Consider the following 16,357-nt stretch of genomic DNA (forward strand, 5'->3'; position numbering starts at 1 on the left):
GCGTGTGGTGACAGCCAGTGAGAGGGGCTGGCAGGGCCCCAGCCTCTCTGGAGAGGCTGCAGAACCACCTGCAAGGTATCTAGTGAGGCAGTGGGTCTTAGAGGAACCAAGGCATCACCTGGTCCATGGAAGGGTGGGACGGGCACTGTTCACCACTCAGAGGCCCTCGGGCAGCAGAGCAGCAGCCAGGCCCTTCGCTCCATCCCCTAAGCGCTGCCCTGGGTTGGGTTGCATCCCTGCTCAGCAGGACTGTGGCCCCCACCTCCTCACAGCCTTCAAACTCTCTTCCTCCCTTTCTCTTTCTATTCTGCAGCCAGGGGGATTCTCCTTAAACACAGGCCTAATGATGTCACCTCTGCTTCGAAAATCTCAGTGGCTTCCCATTGCCCACCTACTTCAAAGCTAAACCTTAAACTTGGCATTCCAAGCTTTTCATGATCCAGCACAAACCTACCCAATGTCACCATCCGCAAGCTTGATCTTAGCCTATCACTTAAATTCTTCTTCTACTTGTGTTTCTGCAGTTGTAAAATGGGAACAATAATAGTACCTACTATGAAGTGGAAGTCACTGTGTCGTGTCCGACTCTTTGTGACCCCGTGGACTATACATTCCATGGAATTCGCTAGGCTAGAATACTGGAGTGGGTAGTCATTTCCTTCTCCAGGAGATCTTCCCAACCCAGGCGCTGAACACAGGTCTCCCACACTGCAGGCGGATTCTTTACCAGTTGAGCCATAAGGGAGCAGACTGCATTTTCCTCAGATATCAGCCACAACACACATTCTATCCAAAGAGCATTTTTTTTTTTTAAGAACTATTGACTCTTTCCAGGGAATAGTGGGGATGGTGTTCTCTCTCCTTGAACCTGGGTAGACTTTTATGACTACCTTGACAGATATGATAAAAGTGATCTTACAAGACTCCCAGGACTAGATCATAAAAACACCAGGTCCTTCTGTCTTATTCTCTTGGGATGCTCACTCTTGGAATCTGGCTGCCATGGTGTGAGGAAGCCAGGTGGCCACCTGGAGAGGTCACTGCGGGTGTTCCAGCTGACAGTCAGCGCTAACTGGCCAACCATCCTGAAAGCCATCTGCCCCGGCTGATACCGTACAGAGCTGAGATGGGCTGACCCTGCCAAGTCCTAGAGCAAAATAAATGATCATTGTTCTTCTAAGCCATTAAGTTTTAGGGCAGCTTGTTACACAGCGAAAGATAATGGGAAACACCTACCCCTGTAGGGTTGTGGTGGGGTAGATGAACGTGTTGGTTGGCTAGCGCTGCCAGAGCAAAACGCCATGGACTGGGTGACTCAAGAGAAATTGATTCTCCCCCCCACGGTTCTGGAGGTTGGAGTCTGAGATCAAGGTGTCAGTAGGGTTGGTTCCTTCTGAGACCTCTCTGCTTGGCTTGGAGACGGTGGTCTTCCTCTGCACATCTGTGTGCTAATCTCTTCTTCTAAGGATACCAGTCATACTAGATTAGGGCCCATCCTAGTGACCTCGTTTTAACAATCTGGCCCATAAGTCAATACACATGAAATACTTAGAACCTCATACAGAATAAGCCCTCAATAAATGGTAGCTGTGTTATTATTCCAGCCATGACCCCTACCACCACCACTGCCATCTCTGTGGCCTTGAGTCACATACACTCCCTTCCTCCAGCCCCAGGAGGTCCAGGTCTCCTCTTAGGCTGTCTCCTCATCAGCCTGCTGCACCCAAACCTGTGGTCCGCCTACCCTAATCCTTCCTGTCTCAGGAGGCTCAGCTCCTTACCACCGCTGCCAGAGCTTCTCTGCCTTCCCCTCTTTCTCCTTTAAGTTCCTGCAGCTTACCTGGGGGCTCTTCCTGCTGATCGTCCTGGTCTGCTGTGTCTGAGAAGCCCTGTCTTTTTTGAACTGTGCCTCTGTTCTGTTTTCTAATATAGAAATAGTGTTTTTTATCCCCCCGATTATAAAAATAAGTTGTGCTCAGTTTATAAAATTCAGACAGTACAGAAAGGTTTAAAAAGAAAGTGAAAATCACCTAGAGTTTGTGACTTAGTAGTCTCATTTATATCTTTCTGAAATTTTCATATGTGCATATATAGTCTGTGTGAATATATTTCATGTGTGTATTTTTCTTGCTTCTAGGACAATACTGTAGGGTGTATCATTGATTTAATTGCATACCTTTAGGGAAAAAAGAATTACTGCATTAAACATTTATGGTCTTTGTTATCACACACTGATTTCACATGGTTGAAATGTGAAAAATATGTACATCTTAGATTCAAGAAAATATTATATAAACATATATCTATGTTTTTTGAAAAATGGAAATCTATGAATACTATTTTATCATCTACTTTTTAAAAAATCTAAACAACAAAGCTTTAGTCATCTTTCCTCATCAATAAAGTGATACCACCATCATCAGTTTAAATGGCTGCATGCTGCTGCTGCTAAGTCGCTTCAGTCATGTCCGACTCTGTGCGACCCCAGAGACGGCAGCCCACCAGGCTCCCCCGTCCCTGGAATTCTCCAGGCAAGAACACCGGAGTGGGTTGCCATTTCCTTCTCCGATGCATGAAAGTGAAAAGTGAAACTGAAGTCGCTCAGTCGTGTCTGACTCCTAGCGACCCCATGGACTGCAGCCTACCAGGCTCCTCCGTCCATGGGATTTTCCAGGCAAGAGTACTGGAGTGGGGTGCCATTGCCTTCTCCGAAATGGCTACATAGTATTCCATTAAATTGCTTTATGATAATACATTCATTCCTCATTGAAAGGCATGAATTTTTATTATCATTCTGATACAAACACATTTATAGATCTTTGTTCTTATTTTCCTCTAAGATAAATTCTTCCAATCAGCACTTCTGGGCAGGAGAATTGAAGCTCTTTGCCCAAGACTTTGCTCCACCAGCCATGGGCTCTCCAAGGACACAGACTGTCCCTGAATCACCTGTGGGTCCTTAAGCACAGGGTTCCACCACAGTGGGGACCTAGGAACAGTCAACATGTATCAGTTTCCTAGTAATAACAAGTCAGGTAGGAGACAGACCTCACATGAATACCTTGACTGGAACCGATATGTGATTAACTGAACTTGCTGCACTTGAGATTTAAAAAAATAAAGAGCATAATTTTGGGGGTTTCAAATCCCAGCATGGCTCCTAAGTGTGTGCCTTCATCTCCTGGAGCCTCGGTGTCCCCATCTGTATAGGGGAGATAATGCTACATTCTTGGCAGGCCTGTATGGCTGGGTCTCTGCCCTGATTCTGCACGGTGTCTCAGAGGATGGAGAACCTGGGCATGGCCCCTCCCAGCCACTGCTCTCCCAAGGGAGTCCACCCCTGGGGAGATCTAGAGCTTAAGGTGGGGCAGGGAGGAGGATGCCTAAGGGCTCCAGGGCCTCCGAGAACCAGAGTGAGAACAACTATGCCTCAGTGGGCACTGGGATCCATTGGTGAACTTGGCCCCAAGAGGCACAGACCATGCAAAACTGCTATGGAGTTGGGGATAGGGGTCCCTTGAATTTCTAAGAAGATAAGGACTCAGAGCTGCTATTTGCTGACGACTCATTATGTGCCAAGCACTTATGTGCTTTATATACGTTTTTTAATTGCATCCTTTCTGCAGAATAGAAATTACAGCCCCACTTTACAGAGCATAAAACAGACTTGGAGAATGACTGGACCAAGATCTCACCCAATCCTTCTACAATGAGCTAACTGTTACATTCTTCTGCTTATGAACATCTTCAGGGAGTGTCTCCCCAGGGCCCTTGGGAAAAAGTCCTCACCATGGCAACCTGGGTTCCTGCATGAAAAGTCTGGTTCTCTAGACCCCTCCAGCTTCACTCACACCCCTTACCTCTTAGTTCTTGGCTCTAAGTGCTTGGTTTTCACAAAATACAAACTCCCTCCTGCCTCAGGGCCTTTGCACAGCTCTTCCACTGTCTTTAGCTACTTGATATCTACTAATCCTTCCAAGTTCAGCTCAGATTCACCTTCTCAAGGAAGCCTTTCATAACAGTCCTCATCTATCCTACTTTGTAACACATACACTTATCATCATTAGGGTGGATCATAGGAAATTGCCCATAGTTGTCCACTTTGGACTTATACTAATGGCAATTTCCTATTCAAACTGATAAACATTTACTGTGTGGTCCCTTCAGCGTCAAGCTCCCCAGCACCTAGGAAATGCTCACCACTAATACAGGGCTCACCACTGCATCATCCCAGCACTATTCTTGGACACAGAATAATCTCAAGACATTTTGGTAAGTGAATGAATAATGAAGTTGCAGGTTGGGATTGAGTGTGGTCTCTCTGCTGAGTTTAAGTAACTTGGTACCCAGCCTACACTAACATGGGGCCTCCTGCCCACCACTTGGCACTGGTAACAGGTGACAGAAACACAGGCCAAGGGAGGCAGCCCAGGCCCTGCGGGGTGGACAGCACTAGCTCATATTAGCTGGCTCCAGCTGCCACCCGATCTGACCCCAGTTCTCCAGGACCATGTCTGGTCTCACTGGGAAGTGGACAGAATGGCAGTCAAGCTCATCTAGACAAAGAGATCCAGGTTTGGGGGCGAGACCTCAGAGCTCCCCAGTTTCATCCCCACTGTCCAGCATTCCAGCCTTGTGGCCTGTGCACTGTGCCCCTGTAGCCACATGGTGGCAGTGTTGGCACCAACTGGGCTCCAGTGCTGCCGGAGCCTCAGCCTGGCTCCTGCAAGATGCCCTTGGAGGTCGCGTTGCCCGAAGAGGGGCTGCACAAGATGGGCTGCGAGTGTATGCTTGTTCCAACATGTGTGAATGCCTGTGTGTGGGGGGAGTCAGGGGGACCCGGGTACCTAGGCACAAACCTGTCTTAGTATTTCTGTATGTAGATGCGTCCACGGGCCTGCCGGCACCCACGTTCATCGGCTGTCTTTGTGTCTCTGGCTCTGTCCCAGTGTCCCTGTGTGTGTGCGTGATTGTGCCTAACAAGGTGCGTGTCTGACTGCATGTGGTCTCCTTCTGCCTCCACGCACTTCTCAGTGTGTCTGTCTTTGCTTTGTGATGGCGCTGATTGATCTGAGGGGTGTGTGTGAATATGTGTGTGTTTCCCTGGGCCTCTGGGCACAATGCAGAGAGAATAGTTGAGGCGTGCATGCACACACACCTGTGTATGTCTAGGTACCAGGATACACCAGGGGCAGGGGCTTCCCAGAGACCCCCCTCCTCCGGCCCCTGTCCCTCCCCCTGTTACTTGCATGGACAGCTACTAATTCTGACTCCTCAGCCCCTTGCCTTGGGCACCCCCTTGGAGTACCCTGCCCACCCCCTACCCCACCCTTACAGCTTTCCCTCTGGTGTCTCTTCCACCAAACACCAGCTCCCGGAGACTCAGACATCCATCCGGGGCACCGGGTGTGTGTGCACTGGTATAGCGGTGAGCATAGCTGCCTCCCAGGTGCAGGGCCCAGGTCACCTCCTCACCCCATTACCCCCACAGAACCAAACCTGATCTGCCTGCAGCCAGGCAGGCTGGGGTCCTACCGTAGCTCCCCTCCCTGGGATGCTGCACCTTATCTCTAGGTCCCAGGTGGGTCCCAAAAGAACAGACTTCAGGCTTTAGTGGGTCTCCATTCTCAGACTAGAGGTGCCTGGAGCCGGGGAGCTGCCTCTCCCCTCTGACCTCAGGGAGGAACCACGTCTGATTCTCTGGTCCTGGAGGGAATGTGGACGCCCCGGTTCCTTTGCCAGACCCCACCTCTTGCCCTGCCCAGGCATGGATGCCAGTTCCCTCCCAGGACTCCCTCCCTCTGGACAGGCAAGGGCCCAGGGTGCCACGTCTGGCCACCCTTCCCCCGTGGTTATTAATAATTGGGTATTAGGCGAGAAGTGACTATTGATTCTGGCGCAGGCGGCTCCGGGTCGGGGTAATTTATGGAAACACTGGCGTCCCTGGTGATAAATAATGAGGTGATCGCAGAGACGGGTCACTAGTGAGTGGCCTCCAGCCCACTGCCCTGTCCACTCACACACAGGCTCATAAATGGAAGGAGAGAGGGAGAGAGACCCCGGGCAGGCCATAAAGACAAAGGACACGTGGGGAGAGGCGCCAGGAAGGCAGGAGAAGCAGAAGCACAAGGCCGAGGGGGCCGTGTGGAGGGGCTGGCGGGAAAGGGGCCGGGATTCACCAAGAGAAGGACAGAATGACGGACAAGGACAGGGACACAGACCGAAAGCCAAGGCAGGGGAGAGAGGAGGCAGAGGTGAGGACATGGAGATGGGCAGGGACAGAGAAGAAAAGACACACAAAGCCAGAGAGACAGAGAAACAGAGAGAACTGGGCTGGGCAGGGCAGGGACAGCAAGGTGGAGGAACGGGGACAGCGGCAGACGGACAGATCGTGGTACGGAAGGCTGATTGCACCGAGTGCCTGCCACATGCTGGATCTGCTCAGGGTTCTCACTGCATCGTCCTGGCAGCCGCAGGACTGATTCAGAGTAGGGACTCCAGAGCCAGCCTGCCAGGATTCAAATCCCAGTTAGGGCAGGTCGGTTCACTCACAGGTGTTCAGTACAACCATCTGGAATGTGGAGCCAACATCCCCCTGCCAATGGCGGTTGAGGAGAGATGAGGCCAGTCTGCATCTATGCCCTGGGGCACCAGTGGCTGGCCCTGATGGGTGCTCCAAAAGCATGCTGTCCTAGCTCCTGTCAGTTTAACACAATTCTGTGTGATTTCACTCTCTTCTGTTTTATGGGGTGTCGCGTTTACCATGAATGAACTGGGGGGGAATGAGATTCGGTCTGAAGCTCTGGTAAGACTCCCCGCAACAAGCGGGGTTTCCTTTGGGCACCGAGGTAGAATTAGAAGACAAGGTATTCCAGGTGACAGTTCATGCAGAAACATCATAAATTTCAAGGTTGAAAGAACCCTTGATGGCCTAGAGCAGCAGTCCCCAAGCTTTTAGGCACCAAGGTCCCATTTGATGGAAGACAGCTTTTCCACCAACTGGCGGTGGAGAGATGGCTTCGGGATGACTCAAGCACATAACATTTACTGTGTACTTTATTTCTATTATGATTACATCAGCTCCACCTCAGATCATCAGGCCTCAGAGCCCCGAGGTCGGAGACCCCTGACCTCGAGCATCCTCTAATACCTGATGCCCTCCAGAATATCTCCCCCAGCGTCACCACCCAGATTTAACTTGGCCACCTATAGGGGTAGGGGGCTCACTACCATCCTTGGGGAACTCTGATTCTGAGAAGGTCCTACTTCAAAGATCAGCCTTTCTCTGCTGCCCCCACTGCTCCCACCCTCTTGCCCACTCCAGATCAGCTCCCCAGAGCTTTGAGTCAGCAACTAGGAGCTCTTCACAGCACTCCTCCACGCCCCACTTTCTGATCATCAGAGGCAACCACTCTCAGCTGCTCCAAATATTCCCCCTGGGCCTGCCAGCCAGTCCCCTCCCAGCGCTGGCTGCTCTCCTGGACGCTCCGGGGGCTGAGCCAGGGACCTGCTCTGGGCTGAGCAGGGCAGACGGGTCTGGACTATTCCCTCCACCCTGGTACACAGTGTTCAGACCCTGCTCTGAGGTTTCTTGGAGAGGTACCAGGGGCTGCCTCTCCTCTTCCACCTCCTCTGTGGTTTGTCCCATGCAGTAAAAAGGGTGAAAACCCTGAGGCTCCGGGCTGTCGCGGCTGCCGCTCCGACAAGCAGCAGCTTAGAGCAGCTGGTGCTACTGCCGTGTGTCCCGCGTGTCCTGGCCCTGCCGCCCTGCCATCAGGTGGCCTTACGAGATCCTTTGACCTGGGGAACCCCCACTTTCTTCCAGCATAAGCCTGTGTGTGAGAGGCTTAATACCAGAGAGAAGCCCCTTTAGCAATCACTGTGCCATTATCAGCCTCCCCTTCCCCGCCACCCCTCTTCCACGCACACTGGGTAGGTTGGGACTCTCTCCTCTAAGTTATTTCCAAACAAGCAGTCTCAGGGGCCCTGGCACATGGCTTTGCCCTAGTTCTGGAGCCAGCATAGCTCTCTTCCTCCAGCAAAGCCAACTCTACCTTCACGCACAAGGGACTCAGAGCACTGCTGAAGAGCACTGGGCACTGAGGTATGCCACCAAGGGTTCCCCTGTGCGGACACGGCCTGCCATCTTGGGAGTCATTCACTGGGTTCTTGTCCATCTCATGTTGTCATGGTTCCCCATCACTTCTACAGGTATGTCCCAAGAGACCTCACCAACCACCTTTTAGGCACCTAGATCCCTCCACTCAGAGCCTCCCCTCTCTAACCGACTGGACCAGCTAACCTACAGACAAAGAACATGGGCCAACCCAATGTGGCCTTTTCCTAGCAAACCCACCCCCTCCTGGGTTTACACACCTCCTCCTCGTAGGTGCTCACAGATCTTTCCTTTCTATTCCATTTTAGAATTTTGGCTGAGATGTTGAAACTTATACAAAACCACTACTAATGAAATGAGCTTATTTACCAAACAGAAACAGGCTCACAGACTTAGAAAACAAACTTCTGGTTACCAAAAGGGAAACGAGGGCAGGCAGGAATAAATTAGGAGGTTGGGATTAATATATACAGAGGATTAGATATAAAAACAGATAATCATATAAGGACTTACTCTTATCGAGTAAGTAAGGAACTTACTCAATATTCTGTGATAACCTATATGGGAAAAAGAATGGATTGACTTATACATATACCTGAGCCACTCTGCTGTACACCTGAAACTAACAGGCTACTGCAGATCAACTATACCCCAATATAAAATAAATATTAAAGAATGATTTAAAAAGCTATTTAAAATGTTGCTGTTTTCCCATTTTATAGATGAGGAAGCTCAAAAAGGTTAAACAGCCCATTCCAAGAGATGTCGTTTGTACTTTTCTTCTGTACTCTACTTCTCTTCTACCGCCTTCTGTCTTTAAAAAAAAAATATATATATATATATATATATATTCACAGGACACAGCTGAAAATGGGTAACTATGCTTGTGTGTGTGTGTGTGCACTACATTTAGAATAGCAGGTCAAGAGCAGCTGCTGGGTGAGAAGAGCACTGAACGTCAGGTTGCGGAGCCTGACATTCTGTGGGCAGTGGAGAGCCACGGAAGCTGTCTGAGGTTACACCTGAGTGGTTGGCAGATTAATCTCACGGTGGATGTAAGATGAATGAGGCTGGGGGGAGAGGAGACACGGGAAGACCTGTGAAGGGTCTGGGGAAATAGGCCAAGTGACAGAGAGGGGAGGCCAGAGCCAGGGCAGGGGGAGCAGGTGGAGAGGAGCGGAAAGATTGGAGAACCAGCTGAGATGCAGGACTGGCTGAATTTCAGTGGAGTGGATGGGGCTGGGGGTGGGAGAGGGAGAAATCACGCCATCTGACCCCATCAGCAGAGGGGTGAGGCTGAGCGCCAGAAGAAAGCTGTTTCAATTGAGAGTAAAGGCCAAAGGGCAGGGGGGAGATTCAGTGCTGACCCTGCGGAGTCAAAGAGCCTGGGAGATGTCATGTGTAGGGAGCGCTTGGAGCCTTAGTCTGATGCTCAGATGAGTGGTCTGGGCTGGAAATCTGGCAAGCTCGGGTTAGTGGTTCGAGCTGCTGGAGGGAATGAGATGCCAGCAGGACCAGCGCCCTCTGCCTCCCCTACAGGATGAAGACTGGCAGCCAGGGCAGAGCTCCTCGATTCTACCCAGTCCAGAGCGCGGTGTTCAGCACAGCCTGGCACCAGGTGGGGAGGCAAGGAGGGTGCATCAGTGAAGCCAAGGGAGGCATAGTCCAGAGAAGGGAGAGCTGTGGCCAGCAGCGCAACGGGGGTGGGACATTCTGGACTAGTACCCAGAGACTATCCGTGGAACCCGGAGGGAGAGGGGAGGGGGGCTGGTCGCAAGGGGAAGTGAGTAAGCTCCCACTACAATTCTTCTATCTCACAATGTTTCCTCAACCAGAGAGTTGTTGGAACCCGTGAGCACACAGTCGATGCCTCTGCTTGCACAGATGGTGAGGGAGCCAAGATTCGAGTGTAGATCCTGGCCGAGAGAAGAGGATGGACACAGGTGGGCCCCTACTCCGGATCTCAGGTCCGCAGGTTCCTTGCTCTTTCTGCTCGGGGGTGACCCTCTTGCTTCCCTACCCCCTACCCTCTCAACCCTGCAAGCCCCAGCAGTTTCCTGCACAGAGACCTCCTCTCCCGGCCTGTCCCTTGTCTCCTCTGGACCAGGGACAGCGAGGAGGCACCCCAAAGGCCATGTGGTGGTGGCCGAGGTGGGTTTACTTCGGGTCTGTTTGACCCCAGGGTGCCCTGTGCCAATAGTCCCTTCTACAATGAGCAAGTGCTGGCCTTGCTCATTGCGGGATGACAGAGGACTCAGAGGCAAGGTCTCCTCTGTGAAGCCTTCCCAGCCTCTCCTCCTCCCAGCAACTGGGCGTTTTCTGCGTCATTTTGTTCCTGCACCGGTGGCTCCCAAGGACAACAGTTTGTTGAGGGGTCTGTCTGTCCCATACCCATGCCTGCGGGCCCCTCAGGGTCCCACCGATTTACATATGTGTTCCAGTGTGCAGGGCTCATCTCCAGAGGAGCCCTTTGGACTTGTGCTGAAAGAATGAATGAACAACAGCGATGGATGGGTCCCCTCCAGGGCCCTCTGGGGGGCGCAGGCTGAGCTCCTGCCATCGGGTCTGCCCCGCCCCCCAGGTCCCCCAGTCCCTGCCACAAGGCTGGGAGGGGGGACTCTTTGTTCCCGACCTCCAACCACAGGGAGAATAAAAGTTTGTGAAATATTAGTTTAATAAGACATGCGACTACTATTAAGGATCCGAGCGGTCCTTATTTATTATTCATGCAGCCGCGTGATTTAGGGGCAAGCGGCCCACGGAGGCTCCAACTCAGCCGCCTCTCTGCATCACCGCTTCCCCTCCTCCAGGTGGCCCCCACCCAACTCCCGTACTCCCTTCTCGCCTTCTGGTGCCTCACCGCCCACCCACCCCCTCAACCTGAACCCCCTCAACCTGAACCCCCTCAACCTGAACCCCCTCAACCTGAACCCCCTCAACCTGAACCCCCTCAACCTCCCCCACAACTCCAGCCCGCACTGCGCAGGCGCATGCTCAGCCCCCATGCTGGGTAGGGGGAGGACTCAGACCACAGCCTTTAGGCCCCTCCTGTACTCTGCAGTCATCTTGGATTCCCTTTAATGCTAGAGGAAAGGTCCCAAGCTGCTTAAGTCCAGCGTGCAGAGGCCTCTTTGCGCCCTTGTGGACAGCCATTATGGGATGGGGTGGGAGTGGGGTTCTTCTTTTGCTCCATCCCTTTTTTCCGTCTTCCTGCCCCCTTCCTTTTCCCAGGCCTGGGGAGAGTAGAGCAGTTGGACAGATTGAGAGGGCGCTGGATTCCAGCACTTCCTCCAGTCTCAACTTGCTGTGTGACCCTAGGCGGGTCCTTTGCCTTCTCTGGGCCTTAGGATCCCTCTCCATCTAGAGGTGGGAGTGAGTGATCTGAAAGTTTCCCAGCTTTTGGCGGAAGTGGTGATTACATACAGTCCTTAAATACTGATGAATGTGTATATCCATGAAATCACCACTTGCATCAAGATACAACACACTTCCAGGTAAAATTAAAATTTTTCTTGCTCCTTTGCAGTGAGCTCTTTCCATCTGCTTTCAAAGGTAACCACTGTTCTGATTTCTTTTGCAGCAGATTACTTTTGTTCCTTCTTGAACATTGTATCAGTGAAATTCTGTAGTAAGTACTCTAGTGATTTATTCATATATCAGTAATTTATGCGTTTTTATCGCTCAGTAATACTCTGCTTGATGACGCTGCCCTAGTTTGTGGAGCTATCTGCCAATCATTGGACTTGTTTCCAATGTTTGGCTTATATGAATAATAGCCTCTTTAAATATTTGTATACAAATCTTTTCACAGAAATACATTTTCATTTCTCTTAACTAAATACTTAGGAGCGAAATTGCTAAGTAGAATGATAAGGGTATGTTTACCTTTTTAAATAACTTTCAAACTGTTTTCCAAAAGGCTATACTATTTTACACTCCCTCCAGCAAGGTTAGAGTTTTCTGGTTGCTCCACATCCTTGCCAGCTCTCAATATTGTCAGTCTTTTTAATTTTCACCATTCTGTTGGATGTAGTAGCATCTCCTTGTTATTTTAATTTGTATTTTTTTATGACTAATGCTAATATTAATTACCTTTTTGTGTGATTGTTAGCCATTTATATATTCTCTTTTGTGAAATGTTTAAATGTTTCACTCAATTTTGTTGAGATTGTTTTTTACTATTGATTTGTAGGGCATTTGTATACTAAGAATACAAGTCCTCTGCTAGACATATGTATTGCTAATATTTTCTCCCAGTCCACTTTGCCTTTTTATTTTCTCATCAAAGTCTCTTGATAAGTTTTTAACTTTGATAATATCCAATTTATCAACTTTTTCTTTAGTTCATGGTTTTTGTGTCCTCTTGAGAAGTCTTTGTCTACCTTAAAGTTGTGAATGTATTTCCCCTATATATTCCTTATCGTTGCTGTTGATATTTAGTCACTAAGTTATGTCCAGCTCTTTTGCAGCCTCATGTACTGTAGCCTGCCAGACTCCTCTGTCCACGGAATTTCCTGGGCAAGATAACTAGAGTGGGTTGCCATTTCCTTCTCCAGGGGATCTAGCCAACCCAGGGATCAAACCCACATCTCCTGCATTAGCAAGCAGATTCTTTACCACTGAGCTACCAGGGAAGCCCATTTCCTTTACAGTTGTAAGCTTTTATGATCTATCTTAAATTAATCTTTATGTGTGGTATGAGGTAGGGATTGAGATTTTTTTTTCTATATACTTGTCCAGTCTGTTTCAGCACTATTTGTTTAATGTGAAAGTTGCTCAGAAGTGTGAAAGTTGCTCTTTGTGACCCCTTAGACTATACACTCCATGGAATTCTCCAGGCCAGAATACTGGAGTGGGTAGCCTTTCCTTTATTCAGGGGATCTTCCCCAACCCAGAGATTGAACCCAGGGCTCATGCACTGCAGGTGGATTCTTTACCAGCTGAGCTACCAGGGAATATGTATACCTACGGCTAATTCATGTTGATGTATAGCTGAGCCACAAGGGAAGCCCAAGAATACTGGAGTGGGTAGCCTATCCCTTCTCCAGCAGATCTTCCCAACTCAGAAATCAAACCGGGGTTTTCTGCATTGCAGGCGGATTCTTTACCAACTGAACTATCAGGGTGTCGTCCCCTTCTCCTGCCTTCAATCTTTCCCAGCATCAGGGTCTTTTCAAATGAGTCAGTTCTTTGCATCAATTCTTCAGCATTCAGCTTTCTTTATGGCCCAACACTCACATCTACACATGACTACTGGAAAAACGATAGCTTTGACTTTGAACCTTTGTCAGTAAAGTCATGTCTCTGCTTTTTAATATGGTGTCTAGGTTGGTCATAGCTTTTCTTCCAAGAAGCAAGCGTCTTTTAATTTCATGGCTGCAGTCACCATCTGCAATGATTTTGGAGCCCAAGAAAATAAAGTCTGTCATTGTTTCCACTGTTTTCCTCATCTACTTGCCATGAAGTGATGGGACCGGATGCCATGATCTTAGTCTTTTGAATGTTGGATTTTAAGCCAGCTTTTTCACTCTCCTCTTTCACTTTCATCAAGAGGCTCTTTTTCCTAATAGCTTGATTTCTTGAGCCCTGCTTTGTTGAAAAGACTTTCTATTCACACTGAATAGCCTTGCTGCTTTTGTTTTAAAAGAATTTTTTTTTTCAATTGACTCTAGCTATGGCTCTGATTCTGGACTCTATTTGGTTCTTTTGATCCATTTAATTTATTCTTTGCTGGGTCTCAGTGTCTTGATTAGTAAACCTTCATAGTGAGTTTTTAAATCAGGTAGAATAAATCCTCCAACATTTTTTCCTTTCATCAATTTAAGATTGTTTTGACTATTGTAGGTCCTTTTGTTTTCCATAAATATTTTAGAATCCATTTGTCAGTTTCTACTAGAAAGCCTGTTGGGATTTTGATGGGGATCTGAGCTTTTCTCTAAGTCACTTTGGAAAAGATCTCAAGGCCATCTGGCCCCCCCACCCCCCACCCCTAGCTTCTGTGCCCTAACCAGCTAGTTTGACCTAAGCTCCAAGTGTGGCATTCTGAAAGTCCTCTCCCCAAGCAGCCACCCTCAGCTGCCCTCTTTGCCAACCTCATTTCCTGAATGATCAGCATTCTGTGTAAGACACTGCCCTTTTTTGGAAGCCCAGCCCAAAGAGTAAAGGCTGGGGCATCCAAGGGCCAGAACCCCAAATCCAGCATGGAGCCTGGACAGAGAGGTGAGAACCCGGAGCTTAGAGCCCACTCTGGTCCTGGGAGGAAGCATAAGTCATTGCCTAGCCCATGGGGGAATCTCTGGATGAAATTGAAACCCCATATGCCATCAAGATATTTAAAGTTAAAATGTTACTGTGTCTGGGATTGGCTTCAAAATAATTGAGGGGGAGTAAATGGTAACAGAGATGAAACAAAGCTGGTCATGAGTTGATAATTGCTAAAACTGGATGATCAGTGCAGAGTGTTCATTATCCCTTGCTGTTTTGAATACGGACCTTTTTTTATGATAAAAATGCACCCGCTCCAGCGAGGCAGTCCCTCCCCCATCATTTTCCCCACGCCAGGGCCTGAGCCCTGCTGCTCCCTGGCTAATAACAACCCCTTTGCCATCTGCAGCGTCCCCAGTGGCGGCTCCACTCCCCCACGGCCTGAGCATCGTGGCGCAGACGCTGGCCCGGTGGGAGCATGACCTGGCTGTGCAGTTGGCCGTATCCAGGCCTCTCCTGATGTGGTGTTGGCAGGTGGGTTTCCACATCCCCTCAAATGAGTTTTAAGATGATTGAACTACAACAGCTGCCACCCACAACCCGAAGCAGGGCCTGAGGCCAGCCCTGAGCAGTGACAGGCAGGGCGACTGGGCAGAGCAAGCAGGGAGAGAGGTGGGTGAGGGCGGTGATGTCCCCCCGGGGGCAGGGAGGGGTGTGGGGAGCAGACTGTGCGGGGCTTCCTGGGCCAGGGCTGGACTCTGAGATGGGGACGGGGGTGAGGGGTGGCACTGGAGGAGGGCTGGGAGCCAAGAGGTGACATTTTCTGATCTTTGCTTGAAAAGGACACCTCTGGCTGCTGAGTGAACTGTCTAGAGGAGACTGATGGAAGCATAGAGACAGGTTGAAGCAAAGTAGTAAAGTTGCTGAGTCGTGTCCGACTCTTTGCAACCCCATGGACTGTAGCCTACCAGGCCCCTCCATCCATGGGATTCACCAGGCTAGAATACTGGAGTGGGTTGCCATTTCCTTCTCTAGGGGATCTTCCTGACCCAGGGATTGAACCCGGGTCTCCCGCATTGTAGGCAGCCACTTTACTGTCTGAGCCACCAGGGAAGTCCAGGTTAGGAGGCTTCAATAACCAGGAAGAAATGCTGTGCTCTCACCCCAGGGTAGAGGCAGTGAAGGTGGTCAAACGTGGTTCAGTGCAGGATACTTTGAAAATACTGCCAACAGATTTCCTTGTGGATCGCATTGGGTAGAGAGAGAAAAGGAGGCACCGCGAATGACTCCAAGGGTTTCAGCCAGAGCAGGTGGTACAATGAATCACATGGGGAGACGTGAGGAGCGTGTTCAGGGAGGTCAAGTCAGGATGGTGGTTGAGGATTCTGAGTCTGTCTGATGCACAATGGTATGGAGCAAACAGACAGATCCACGAGCCTCGAGTACAGGGAGAAGTCAGGGCTGGACTGCCTTCTGGGCATCACCCATCTGATGGGATTTAAAGCTGTTAAGACCAGAAGGCCACTTGAAGAGTAAGTGTCCCTAGAGAAGGAGTCTGCGTCCTGAACCCAGACCATGCAGGGTTTCATCTTCTTTTAGGATGAAAAGAGGAGGAATTAGTAAAAGAGACCTAGGAAAAGAGGCCAGAGAGAGAAGAAAAGAACCAAGAGCATTTTGGGAGCCAAATGAAGACAGATGCTGGCAAGAGCACCTGAGTGGATGGAGCACTGGCCTTGAACAGGGCAACACGGAGATCCCAGGTCACCTTGACAGGCTGTTTTAGGGACACGGCAGAGTAAAGGCCTGGTAAGAGAGGGTCCGAGGGATAAGGTTGGTCTCCTCTCCCACTCCCTTGGCACTTATTCCAGTTTTTCACTCTGTCCTCAAGCCTCCTCCTGCCTCACCCCTCCACTCATTCCAGGAATCCATCCTGTCTCACAGCTGATGGAAAGAACAGAACCTTGGGTCAGAGCCCCCCAGCTTCCATCTACCGAACACAATCTCTTGGCCTTACCTGCTCCTACCTCCCTGAATCCC

General features: G+C 49.9%; 1 long non-coding RNA gene across 1 annotated transcript; it reads left to right on the forward strand.

The window, feature by feature from the left end:
• The first annotated feature begins 14,264 nt into the window (after positions 1 to 14,264).
• LOC138438026 (uncharacterized) lies at positions 14,265 to 16,126 on the forward strand. Its single transcript, XR_011256250.1, has 3 exons — positions 14,265 to 14,335; positions 14,730 to 14,854; positions 15,920 to 16,126. It is a non-coding gene; the product is annotated as an uncharacterized lncRNA (long non-coding RNA).
• The last annotated feature ends 231 nt before the right edge of the window (positions 16,127 to 16,357 follow it).

Source organism: Ovis canadensis, chromosome 3 (assembly GCF_042477335.2).
Source record: "Ovis canadensis isolate MfBH-ARS-UI-01 breed Bighorn chromosome 3, ARS-UI_OviCan_v2, whole genome shotgun sequence".
In the NCBI taxonomy this organism is placed as follows: domain Eukaryota; kingdom Metazoa; phylum Chordata; class Mammalia; order Artiodactyla; family Bovidae; genus Ovis; species Ovis canadensis.